Here is a 12,207-nt window from a genome sequence, read left to right as displayed (position 1 = left end):
ACAATGACCTTTGGAACATTTTAGAGCTTCAACATATTTACATTTTCAGTTTTGCAAGTTACAACACTGTCACAAATTGTAACAATAAACACAGAATGGAAGTCGATAGTTCATTATTAATAAACCGCCGGCCAGCTGAATGCCAACGCCGTCTAGTCAAAACATTTTATTTTTGTCATTGTGCCTGCAGTTGGTTTGTCAGTGTGACATTGTTTACTTGTGTTGTGAGTTGTGGTTTGTGTTCGTTTGATGTGCATATTACAAAAAACAACACATTTAAAGTACCGCGCACTTTTCCTGCTCAGAGCAATGGTTGGTCCGTGCTGCAGCAAAACAAATTAGAGGGAATGTTGTTCTCAACTCACTGAACCCTTTTAGTCACCGGAGTTTATACCTTCAGAACACTTGAATTAGAGAGGATAGCATGCCCTCCAAAACCAGTGAAAACCCTCCCATAAAGCCCTTCTGCCCAAATCGTCTGTATTGAACTATTATTCCCCCCACTCCCATTGATCTGAACCCAGACCATGTCCCTCCATACTCCTCCCATCCATGTACCCATCCAAACTTCTCTTAAAGAAGGCAAGACAGCGGCTATACTTCATTAGGAGTTTGAAGAGATTTGGCATGTCAACATTAAAGGCATCCGTTAGTCTTGCTAGACCATGGATCTGCACCTGGAAAGTCTTCACTCTCCAGGGCGCAGGCCTGGGCAAGGTTGTATGGAAGACCGGAAGTTGCCCATGCTGCAAGTCTCCCCTCTCCATGCCACCGATGTTGTCCAAGGGAAGGGCATTAGGACCCATACAGCTTGGCACCGGTGGCGTCGCAGAGCAATGTGCGGCTAAGTACCTTACTCAAGGACACAACATGCCAAGGCTCGAACTAGCAACCTTCAGATCACTAGACGAACGTCTTAACCACTTGGCCACGTATTAGGGTATTGCAGAGTAAATGCATTGGGGTATTACAGAGGTAATGTATGGGGGATGGGAGGATTAATGTATTAGGGTGTTACAAGGTCAATGAATTGGGTGTTACAGGGTTAATGTATTGGGATATTGCAGAGTAAATGCATTGAATTGAATTGACTTTATTTCTTACATCCTTCACATACATGAGGAGTGAAAACCTTTACGTTACGTCTCCATCTGAATATGCAATGTGCAAATTATAGTAATTTGTAATAAATAGTATAGCAAATAGAATAGTTTTTGTAATAATACAGTAAGATATACAACAGAACAGTCAATACAACATCAAAATACAGTTGTGTCAACATGAATTAATTAGTCTGATGGCCTGGTGGAAGAAGCTGTCCCGGAGCCTGTTGGTCCTGGCTTTTATGCTGCGGGACTGTTTCCCGGATGGTAACAGCTGGAACAGTTTGTGGTTGGAGTGACTTGGGTCCCCAATGATCCTTTGGGCCCTTTTTACACACCTGTCTTTGTAAATGTCCTGAATCATGGGAAGTTCACAACTACAGATGTGCTGGGCTGTCCGCACCACTCTCTGCGGAGTCCTGTGATTAAGAGAGGTTCAGTTCCCGTACCAGGCAGTGATGCAGCCAGTCAGGATGCTCTCAATTGTGCCCCTGTAGAAAGTTCATAGGATTTGGGGGCCCATACCAAACTTGTTCAACCGTCTGTGGAGAAAGAGGCGCTGTTGTGCATTTTTCACCACACAGCTGGTGTGTACAGACCATTGGAGATCCTCGGTGATGTTTATGCCGAGGAACTTATAGCTGTTCACCCTCTCAACCCCAGATCCATTATGTCAATAGGGGTTAGCCAGTCTCCATTCCTCCTGTAATACACAACCAGCTCCTTTATTTTTGCAACATTGAGGGAGAGGTTGTTTTCTTGACACCATCGTGTCAGAGAGATGACTTCTTCCCTGTAGGCCACCTCGTTATTATTTGAGATAAGGCCAATCAATGTAGTATCATCAGAAAATTTAATTAGCAGATTGGAGCTGTGGGTGGTGGCAGTCATAAATATACGGGTAGTAAAGAAGGGGGCTTAGTGCACAGCCCTGAGGGGCTCCTGTATTGAGAGTCAGGGGGGTAGAGGTGAGGGAGCCCACTCTTACCACCTGCCGGCAATCCGACAGGAAGTCCAGGATCCAGCTGCACAAGACAGGGGGGAAGGCCGAGGACTCTGAGCTTCTTGTCAAGCCTGGAATGCTGAACTGTAGTCCAAGAACAGCATTCTCAGACCAGCATCCTTTTTCTCCAGGTGTGTAAGGACAGTATGTAGAGCAGTGACTATTGCATCATCTGTCGATCGATTGTGTCAGTAGGCGAACTGTAGGGGGTCAGTTTGAGTGGTAGCAAGCTGCAGATGTAGTCCTTGACCAGCCTCTCAAAGCATTTCCTTATTATTGAGGTGAGTGCGACAGACACCAGTTGTTCAGACATGTTACCTTGATCTTTTTAGGTACATGATCAAAGCAGGAGGGCACTCTACACTGGGAGAGGAAGATTGGGGTGTTACAAGATTAGTGTATTGCGGATGAGGGGATTAATGGGTATTGCAGGGTTGATGGATTGGGTATTACAGGGTTAATCTAATGGGAATGAGAGGGAATGTATTGGGAATCACAGGGTTACTATATTGGCAATGAAAGGGTTAATGTATCAGGTGATACAGGGTTAATTGTATTAGGGATGAGAGGGTTAATGTATTGGGGATGAGAGCATTAATGTATTGGGGTGTTACAAGGTTAATGTATTGGGGATGAGAGGGTTAATGTATTGGGGATGAGAGCATTAATGTATTGGGGTGTTACAAGGTTAATGTATTGGGGATGAGAGGGTTTGTGTGTTGGGGATGTGAGGGTTAATGTATGAGGATGAGAGTTAATATATTGAGGTATCGCAGGGTTAGTGTATTGGGAATGAGGGGGTTAACATACTGGGGTATTACAAAGTTATTGCATAGCGGCTCTGCACAGTGACGGGGTATTACAGGGTTAATGCTTTGGGATGAAGGTCTAATGCTCTGAGGTATTGCAGAGTTAATGGATAGGTGTATTACATAGTTATGGAGTGTTACAGAGTTAATGCATTGAAGATGAAGAAGTTAATGTACTGGGGCATCACAGGGTCAATGCATTGGGACTGAGAGGGTTAATGCCTTGTGCTGTTGCAGGGATAATGTATTGAGGAAGGTGTTTGAGGTATAGCAGGGTTAATGTGAGCGTTGATGTACTGGCGAATGGGGAGATATGGAGATGAAGCTGTCGGGGATGGGAGAGTTAAGCTACTCAGGTTGAGTTGGGGAAGGGCGTCTGTGGTGAGGGGCTTCACCCGTGGCTGGCACCCTCTCCTGCCTGCAGAGACAAGTGTAAGTGCTGGTCGAAGACTGCAGTGGTCAGCCAGCCCCGGCCAGGTCATGCCAAGGGGCCACAGAGCCCTGAGAAAAGTCCGTCTCAAGTGCTCTTAAGGGGAAAAAAAAATAATTCATCGGAAACAAAAAAGTCCAGAAGCCCAAATGCACCTCATTTACGAAAAGTCGAAGCGCAGCGGTTGAGCGGGGAAAAATTCCCATGCTGACTAGATGAAGGTGCAAAGCAGCCCAGAGTATCAGACTGGTACTGTACCTCAAGGACGTCAGCGATTACAGCTTCCTCTCAAGATCAAGAGCTGCAGCTGAAGCTGAACTGCCTGCCCACCAGCAAACGCCTCCTCGCATCCTGTTTTGACGAGCTTTCCAGTAAGTTACCTCGATGAGAATTTTGGGCGCTTAGGAAATGGCAGATGTGACATCGCCTTTCTACTGCATAAATTCCACTCCCTCAGACCGGTTGTTTACAGACCTGTGGCGGCAAAGTGTGTCCAACTGCCTGGGGTTTTTTCTGCACAGAATAGCAACACAGTACAAAACATCCTTCAGGTCAGCTGGAGTATTGTGTCCACTAGGCTTTAACATAGAACATAGAATAGTAGAGCACAGTACAGGCCCTTCAGCCCACAATGTTGTGCTGACCCTTAAACCCTGCCTCCCATATAACCCCCCACCTTAAATTCCTCCATATAATATGATATATGTGTACAGTATCTGAAATACATCTTACGGAAATGTTTGTTTGATGATGAAATTCAATAAAAAATAAATTACAAAAAAAAAATTCCTCCATATACCTGTCTAGTAGTCTCTTAAAGTTCACTAGTGTATCTGCCTCCACCACTGACTCAGGCAGTGCATTCCACACACCAACCACTCTCTGAGTAAAAAACCTTCCCTAATATCCCCCTTGAACTTCCCACCCCTTACCTTAAAGCCATGTCCCCTTGTATTGAGCAGTGGTGCACCGGGGAAGAGGCGCTGACTGTCCACTCTATCTATTCCTCTTAATATCTTGTACACCTCTATCATGTCTCCTCTCATCCTCCTTCTCTCCAAAGAGTAAAGCCCTAGCTCCCTTAATCTCTAAATAAAAGAAGGGCAGATTTGAACGAGCTATACAAAATTATGAGTGGTGTCCAAGCAGGCTGGGTGAGGCTACAACTAGAGGTCATGGGTTAAGGGTGAAAGAGGAACATCTTCACTCAGAGGGTGGTGACAGTTAGGGTCGAGCTGCATGCCCAAGTGGCAGGTGGGGGACTGACTTCAACATTTCAGAGACGGGTCAGGTGGCGGGGTGGAGATACGCCTCAGTAAAGACGCTCCTTCCCTCCGATGGCCTGCAGGTCACCCTTGGGCAAGGTGGAGCTCCTGCTTACCTCCCCTACCCCTGATCAGGGTGACGTGAAGCCGTGGGGTCAGGTGGTGGATGGTCGTATGAGCAGCCGGTGCAGATCACAAGTCCTGGTTATGTGACCACTGACACCAGGCAGGCAATCTCTGAAGAGTATTGATAATGGCTGGGGTCACCCATCTTGTAAAGACACTGCCTTCTGTAGAAAAAATTGTCAAGAACAGTCAAAAACCATGATTGCCTATGTCATATGACTTGGCACATAATGATGATGTCAAATGACATGGCGCATAATGATGAGTATGGAGGGCTAAGGTCGATGGAACTAGGCAGGTTAACAGTTTGGCATGGACTAGATGGGCTGAAGGGCCTGTTTCAGCGCTGTGACTCTGTGGCATGAAGATCCCGGAGAGGCTGACCAGAACGATTCAGAGGTTAAGGCAGTTCAGCACCAGGGCCGGACAGGCGAGGCTGGGCTGAAAGAGGGAAGATTGGGCACAAGTCTGACAGAGGTGGACCAGATGGGAACCGGTTTAGACAGGGGATAGAGGGAAGTCATTCTCATGGTTCAGGTACTAGAGGGGTTGGGATGGATGCAAAAGATTCATCAAACTAGAAGCATAATGGGAGGAAAACCTTATCACAGATGTAGGTAGGATCTGGAACTCAAATGCTTGTTTGTAGAGATAACAGATACACAGGCAGAAACACTAGAGATCGTGCAAATGCTGGAAATCCAGAGCAACACACACACACACACACACACACTTACATACAGAAACACAAACACACGCACACACACTCTTACAAACAGAAACACAAACACACACACACACACATACTTACAGAAACACAGACACAGATACACACACATACAGAAACACAAACACATGGACACAGACACACACACTTGCATACAGAAACACATGGGCATAGACACACACACACTTAATGTTTCAAAGTTTCAAACTAAATTTATTATCAAAATACATACAGTTCTGTGCAAAAGTCTTAGACACATATATATAGCTGGGGTACTGTTGTAATTTTTTGTATTGCACTGTACTGCTGCCACAAAAAAAACAATTTCATGACAGATGTGAGTGATGATAAACCTGATTCTGATATGGGTCTCTATTATGAACTGAGAGTGGGAAGGGGGCAGGGAGAGGGGAATCATGGTTGGGAAAAGGGGAAGGGAGAGGGGAGGGAGCGGGAAGCACCAGAGAGACATTCTGTAATGATCAATAAACCAATTGTTTGGAATCAAATGACCTTGCCTGGTGTCTCAGGGCTGGGTGTGTCTGTATCCACCCCTGACACTCCTTCTCTGCCCCCTGTCCCACACCCCTCCCACGGTGCCCCACCCTCACCATCCCCAACATCCTTTGCTCCCACCAGATTTACAGACTCACTGTCCGCCCTCATGTTGACAAATACAGGATTGTGTGAAGGTCTTAGCCTCCCAAGCTGTATATGTGTGCCTGAGTCTTTTGCACAGTTCTGTATATGTCACCATATTCTACCCTGAGATTGTCTTCTCGCAGACCTTCTCAGAAAAATAAAGTAAAATGTAATTTATGAAAAACTATACATAAACAAACACTGACAAAAAATCAATGTGCAAAAGACAAACTGTGCAAAAATAAGAAAGTAAATAACTAATACTGAGAACATGAGTGGTAGAGTCCTTGAGAGTCAGTCTGTAGGTTGTGGAATCAGTTCAGTATTGAGGTCATCTCCACAGGATTGTATGGCACCCTGAGATTCATGTAAATAGTAAATAAATAAATATTAAGTAACTAATACTGAGAACATGAGTGGTAGAGTCCTTGAGAGTCAGTCTGTAGGTTGTGCAGTCAGTTCAGAGTTGAGGTTATCCACACTGGTTCAGGAGCCTGATGGTTGAGGGTAATAACTGTTCCTGAACCTGGTGGTGTGGGTCCTGAGGCTCCTGTACCTCCTTCCCGATGGAATCAGTTCAGAGTTGAGGTTATCCTCACTGGTTCAGGAGCCTGATGGTTGAGGGGTAATAACTGTTCCTGAACCTGGTGGTGAGGGACCTGAGGCTCCTGCACCTCCTTCCTGATGGAATCAGTTCAGAGTTGAGGTTATCCTCACTGGTTCAGGAGCCTGATGGTTGAGGGTAATAACTGTTCCTGAACCTGGTGGTGTGGGACCTGAGGCTCCTGTACCTCCTTCCCGATGGAGGAAATGCTGGAGGACATCAGCAGGTCAGGTACCATCCATGGAGGGAGTCAAACAATCGACATTTTAGGCTGAGAGTGTTCATCAGGCCTGTGGGGAACAGGAGGCCTATGATTCTTTCACCAGGAAACACGGAGCTCTCTTACTTAACTTACATGAGAACAAAAGAGGGCTCTTTCTGCTGCCAATAGCCCTTCCTCCGGTGATTCTATCATATTGTGTAAGACCATAAGATTGTAGGACACAGGAGCAGAATCAGGCCATTCAGCCCATCGAGTCTGCCCCACTATTCTATCATGGCTGATTTATTTTCCCTCTCAAGCCCATTCCCCTGCCTTCTCCCCATAACATTTGATGCCCTAACTAATCAAGAACTTATCAGCTTCCACTTTAACTCTCCCCAATGGTTTGGCCAACACCTCCATGTGTGGCAATGAATTCCACAGATTCACCATCCTCTGGTTCAAGAAATTCCTCCTCATCTCTGTTCAGAAAGGATGTTCTTCCGTTCTGAGACTGCGCCTTTTGCTCCTGGAAACCCCCCTCCCCCCGTTGGAAACATCCTCCCCACGTCCACTCCACCTGGCCCTTCCAATATTTGATTGGTTTCAATGAGATCCCCACTCACTCTTCTAAACTCCAACCAGTGCAGGTCCAGAGCCATCGTATGATTTGCAGGATCATTGTCATGAACTTCCTCCGTACCCTCTCCAATCCCAGCCCTTTTTCTCTTAGATAAGAGGCCCAAAATGCTCACGATTTATACAGTGCCTTGACCCCCTGTAAATCCACTCAGTGGCCACTTTATTAGGGTCCACCCGTACACCTGCTCGTTAATGCAGATATTTCATCAGACAATCACAAGGCAGCAACTCAATGCATTAAAGCATGCAGGCACAGTCAAGAGGTTCAGTTGTTTAGACCAAACATCAGAATGGGGAAGAAATGTGATCTGAGTGACTTTGACTGTAGGAATGATTGTTGGTGCCAGATGGGGTGGCTTGAGTATCTCAGAAACCGCTGATCTCCTGGGATTTTCAGGCACAGTTTACAGAGAATGGTGTGAAAAACCAAAAAAAACACAGCCAGTGAGCAGCAGTTCTGTGTTAATGAGAGAGGTCAGAGGAGAATGGCCAGACTGGTTCAAGCTGACAGTAACTCAAATAACCACACGTTACAACAGTGGTGTGCAGACGGACAGCTTTGAACGCAAAACGCGTCGGAGCTTGAAGTGGACGGGCCACAGAAGTGGAAGTCATGAACATACACTCAGTGGCCGCTTTATTAGGGACAGGAGGGACCTAGTGAACTGGCGGCTGAGTGTTTCCCTAGATTAAAGACAGGCTGGAATACCTTGTGAACCTTTTAAACTAGTTCCCTTTGACAAATCGCTGCCTCGGTAGGTTCTGTGGAAATGCCATCATTTCCGTTTGGCATTGCATAGGCTCTGCCTGACCCGCTGAGTGATCCGACCATCCCCTTGCCTAACGCACACAGAATGGTGGAGGAAAGCAGCAGGTCGGGCAGCGCCGGTGGGGACGAATAACCGGCCTTCATCGTGACTCCCGAACTCCTCCATCACCTTGTGCGTGTTACTCTGGGTTTTCAGCACCTGCAGAACCTCTCGAACTGGGCGCCTCGCTTAGCGCGACGATATGACAGCTCGCCGGGCGCCGGGCTTCGGGACCTCCCCGTGGAATACGTGGGTTTCCCCCCGGGCACTCCGGCTTCTTCCCACAGTCCAAAGATGAACCGGGATGGATGAATGGTGGTGGCAAATTGTCCCGTGGGTTAAAATCGGGAGTTGCGGGGCGGCGCGGCTTGCGGGTCTGGAAGGGCCTTCATCCGGAATACAAGGTGTTGCCCCTCCGCCAGAGTCCGATGATGAGCTAGGTGCCGTTAGCAGACGCGGTGATAACGAACCCAAGCAGCGCCTCTGGGGTACTCGGAGAGGCCAGTGTCCTCCGGTGCCCCGCTGTTCCCCATAGCACGACTGGAGACGAGAAGCAGAGGGAATGAGTGAAATGTTGATTTAAATAAAATATACCTTGGCCTGATCTACTAAGATCCCTAAGGAAGTGTCTGGTTGTCTGTACAGAGTCACGCCAAAGACAACGACGCTAACGAACACGTCGAACGAGTGCGGAATGTTCCCAGACGTCAGCTCTACAAGTGGGGACGCCCGTCTTAATACATATTGTTGTGAATAAGTTGCAAATGAGGTTAAAGGAAAATATTTACTGTTAATTTTGTGAATGGGAGACTTCGGTAAAGGTTCGAGTGTCTTAACACAGAATCCTCGAGCCAATCAAAGTAAGCTTAACAAAGGTGAACAGGCGGCGCCGGGAGACCCGCTTTACAGAGAGCGAGTCGCTGAGTCCCTTCAACTTTCTGAGAGTGGTCGTGGGTGTTGGTCTCCTGCGGTAGTTCAGGTGGCGGGGTTGGAGGTACGCCTCTATCAAAGGCGCTTCTTCCTGCAGGTCACCCTGGGGCAAGGTGCAACACCTGCTCAGCCCCCGATCAGGGTGACCTGAAGCCGTGGGAGCAGGTGGTGGACGGTCGTACGAGCAGCCGGTGCAGATCACAAGTCCTGGGTATGTGACCACTGACGCCAGGCAGACAATCTCTGATAGTGGCTGGGGTCACCGGTCCTGTGAGGACGATTTCCCCAGAAGAAGGCAGTGGCAATCCACTTCTGTAGAAAAATTGACCAAGAAGATCACCCACCTCATAGGGCATGACGCATAACGAAGAAGACAACAATGACGATGAATACAGGACTGAAGACGTTGTATTTGAATGTGTGTAGTGTACGGAATAAGGTAGATGACCTTGTAGTGCAGTTAGAGATTGGCAGGTATGATGTTGTGGGCATCACTGAGTTGTGGCTGAAGGAAGATCATAGTTGGAGCTTAAATCTAAGGATACATCTTGTATCGAAAACACAGGCAGCTAGGCAAAGGGGGAGGCATGAGTGTGGGTAAAAAATCAAATCAAATCCTTAGAAAGAGGTAATATAGCATCTTATAGGCATCTGTTAGTCTCACGAGACCATGGATTTGCGCCTTAGAAGGTTTCCAGGGTGCAGGCCTGGGCAAGGTTGTATGGAAGACCAGCAGTTGCCCATGTTGCAAGTCTCCCCTCTCCACAACACCGATGTTGTCCAAGGGAAGGGCACTAGGACCCATACAGCTTGGCACCGGTGTCGTCGCAGAGCAATGTGTGGTTAAGTGCCTTGCTCAAGGACACAACACGCTGCCTCAGCCAAGGCTCGAACTAGCGACCTTCAGATCACTGGACGAACACCTTAACCACTTGGCCACGTGCCAACATATGGCATCAGAAGAGGCAGAATTGTTGTGGGTAGATCTAAGGAACTGCAAGGGTAAAAAAGACCCTGATGGGAGTTCTATACAGACTTCCAGGATGTGGGCAACAAATTACAATGGGAGATAGAAAAGATATGTAAAAAGAGCAATGTTGCATTAGTCATGGGGGATTTCAATATACAGATAGATTGGGAAAATTAGGTTGGTGCTGGATCTCAGGCGGGGGAATTTGTAGAATGGCTTTTTAGAGCAGCTTACAGGGAAATCAACTATTCTGGATTGGGTGTTGTGTAAGGACCCAGGTTTGATCAGGGAGCTTAAGGTAATGGAACCCTTGGGGGGCAGTGTTTGTAATATGAAAGAATTTACACTGCAAGTTGAGAAGGAGAAGCTAAAGTCAGATGTATCAGTATTACAGTGGAGTAAAATGAATTAGAGAGGCGTGATCGAGACGCTGGCCAAAGCTGATTGGATGGGGACACCAGCAGGGATGACAGCAGAACAACGATGACTGGAGTTTATGGGGGCAATTCAGAAGTTGCAGGATAGATACATCCGATAGAAGACGTATTCTAAGGACAAGATGACACAACTGTCACTCAGAAGGGTAATAAAAGTCAATGTAAAAGCCAGAGAGAAGGCATATAATTACAGCAAAAATAAGTGGGAAGATGGGGAAACTTTTAAAAACCAACAGAAGGCAACTAAAAAGTCAAAAAGAGGGAAAAGGTGGAATACAAAAGTAAGCGAGCCTCAAAGAGGATCCTGAAAGATAGACTGTACATAGAGTAAAGGATGGTGAGGTAGATATCAGACCGCTGGAAAACGACACTGGAGAGGTAGTAATGGGAGACAAGGAATTGGCAAATGAACTGAATGAGTATGTTGCATCAGTCTTCACTGTGGAAGCCACTAGCGGTATGCTGGAAATTCAAATGTGTTGGGGGTAGAGGTGAGTGAAGTTGCTATTACTAAGGAGAAGGTGCTTGGGAGGCTGACTGGTCTGAAGGTAGATAAGTCACTTGGTCCTGATGGACTACAGCCCAATGTTCTGAACAAGGTGGCCAAAGAGATTGTGGAGGGATTGGTAATGATCTTTCAAGAATTCTGGAATGGTTCTGGAGGACTGGAAAATTACAAATGTGTCTCCACTCTTTAAAAAGGGAGGGAGGCAGAAGAAAGGAAATTATAGGTCAATTAACCTGATTCAGTAGTTGGGAAAATGTTGGAATTCATTATGAAGGATGAGATTTCAGTTTACAGACGAGCTCCCACTGTTAAGTAAATGCTCTTCATGGTGTGCATCTCAAACAGCCTCTGACAACCAAGTCCAACTCCTGGCCTTCACATGTGGCATAGTTCTTATGCCCGCTGTTCTCACTGACAGGAGAAGGGGCAAAGGCGGGCCACTGGTGCCTTAAAACCAGCTGCTCCGGGCAGATGGGGCTCGTTAACCACAGATGGCAGCTCATCTAGGTGAGGGAAACTCCGATTTCAAACCTCCGCTGCCTTGCGGCTATACCCGCTCACGGGAAAGGCTTTGGGAGTAAACCCCGAGGAAAATTCCGGAGTCGGAGTCCCGAAGGTGGCTGACTGCTGTACCCAGCACCGACACGGCAACTCCTGCGATGTTGCTGGCACCAAACTGTACTGACTTCCGTCGTTCCTTTGGGCCTGTCATCAGCACAGAGAGCGGGGTCCCACTGCATGGGCAACAAATGGATCTCCATATCAACTCTGCCCTGGCTTGTGCCCTGGAGAGGCCACTCCCAGTGACTACCAGAGGCGCAGTACATGGTAAGATAGGCTGTAGTCAGCATGGTTTCCTCAAGGGGGAGTCTTGCCTGACCAGTCTGTTGGAATTCTTTGAAGAAATAATAGTGGATGTTGTTCATTTGGAATTGAGAAGGAAATGGATCAGTCATGATGGAATAGTAGAGAAAACTCGATGGGCCAAATGGCCTAATTT

This window comes from Mobula hypostoma, chromosome 30 (genome assembly GCF_963921235.1).
Source record: "Mobula hypostoma chromosome 30, sMobHyp1.1, whole genome shotgun sequence".
In the NCBI taxonomy this organism is placed as follows: domain Eukaryota; kingdom Metazoa; phylum Chordata; class Chondrichthyes; order Myliobatiformes; family Myliobatidae; genus Mobula; species Mobula hypostoma.
Note: the sequence above shows the minus strand (reverse complement) of the source record.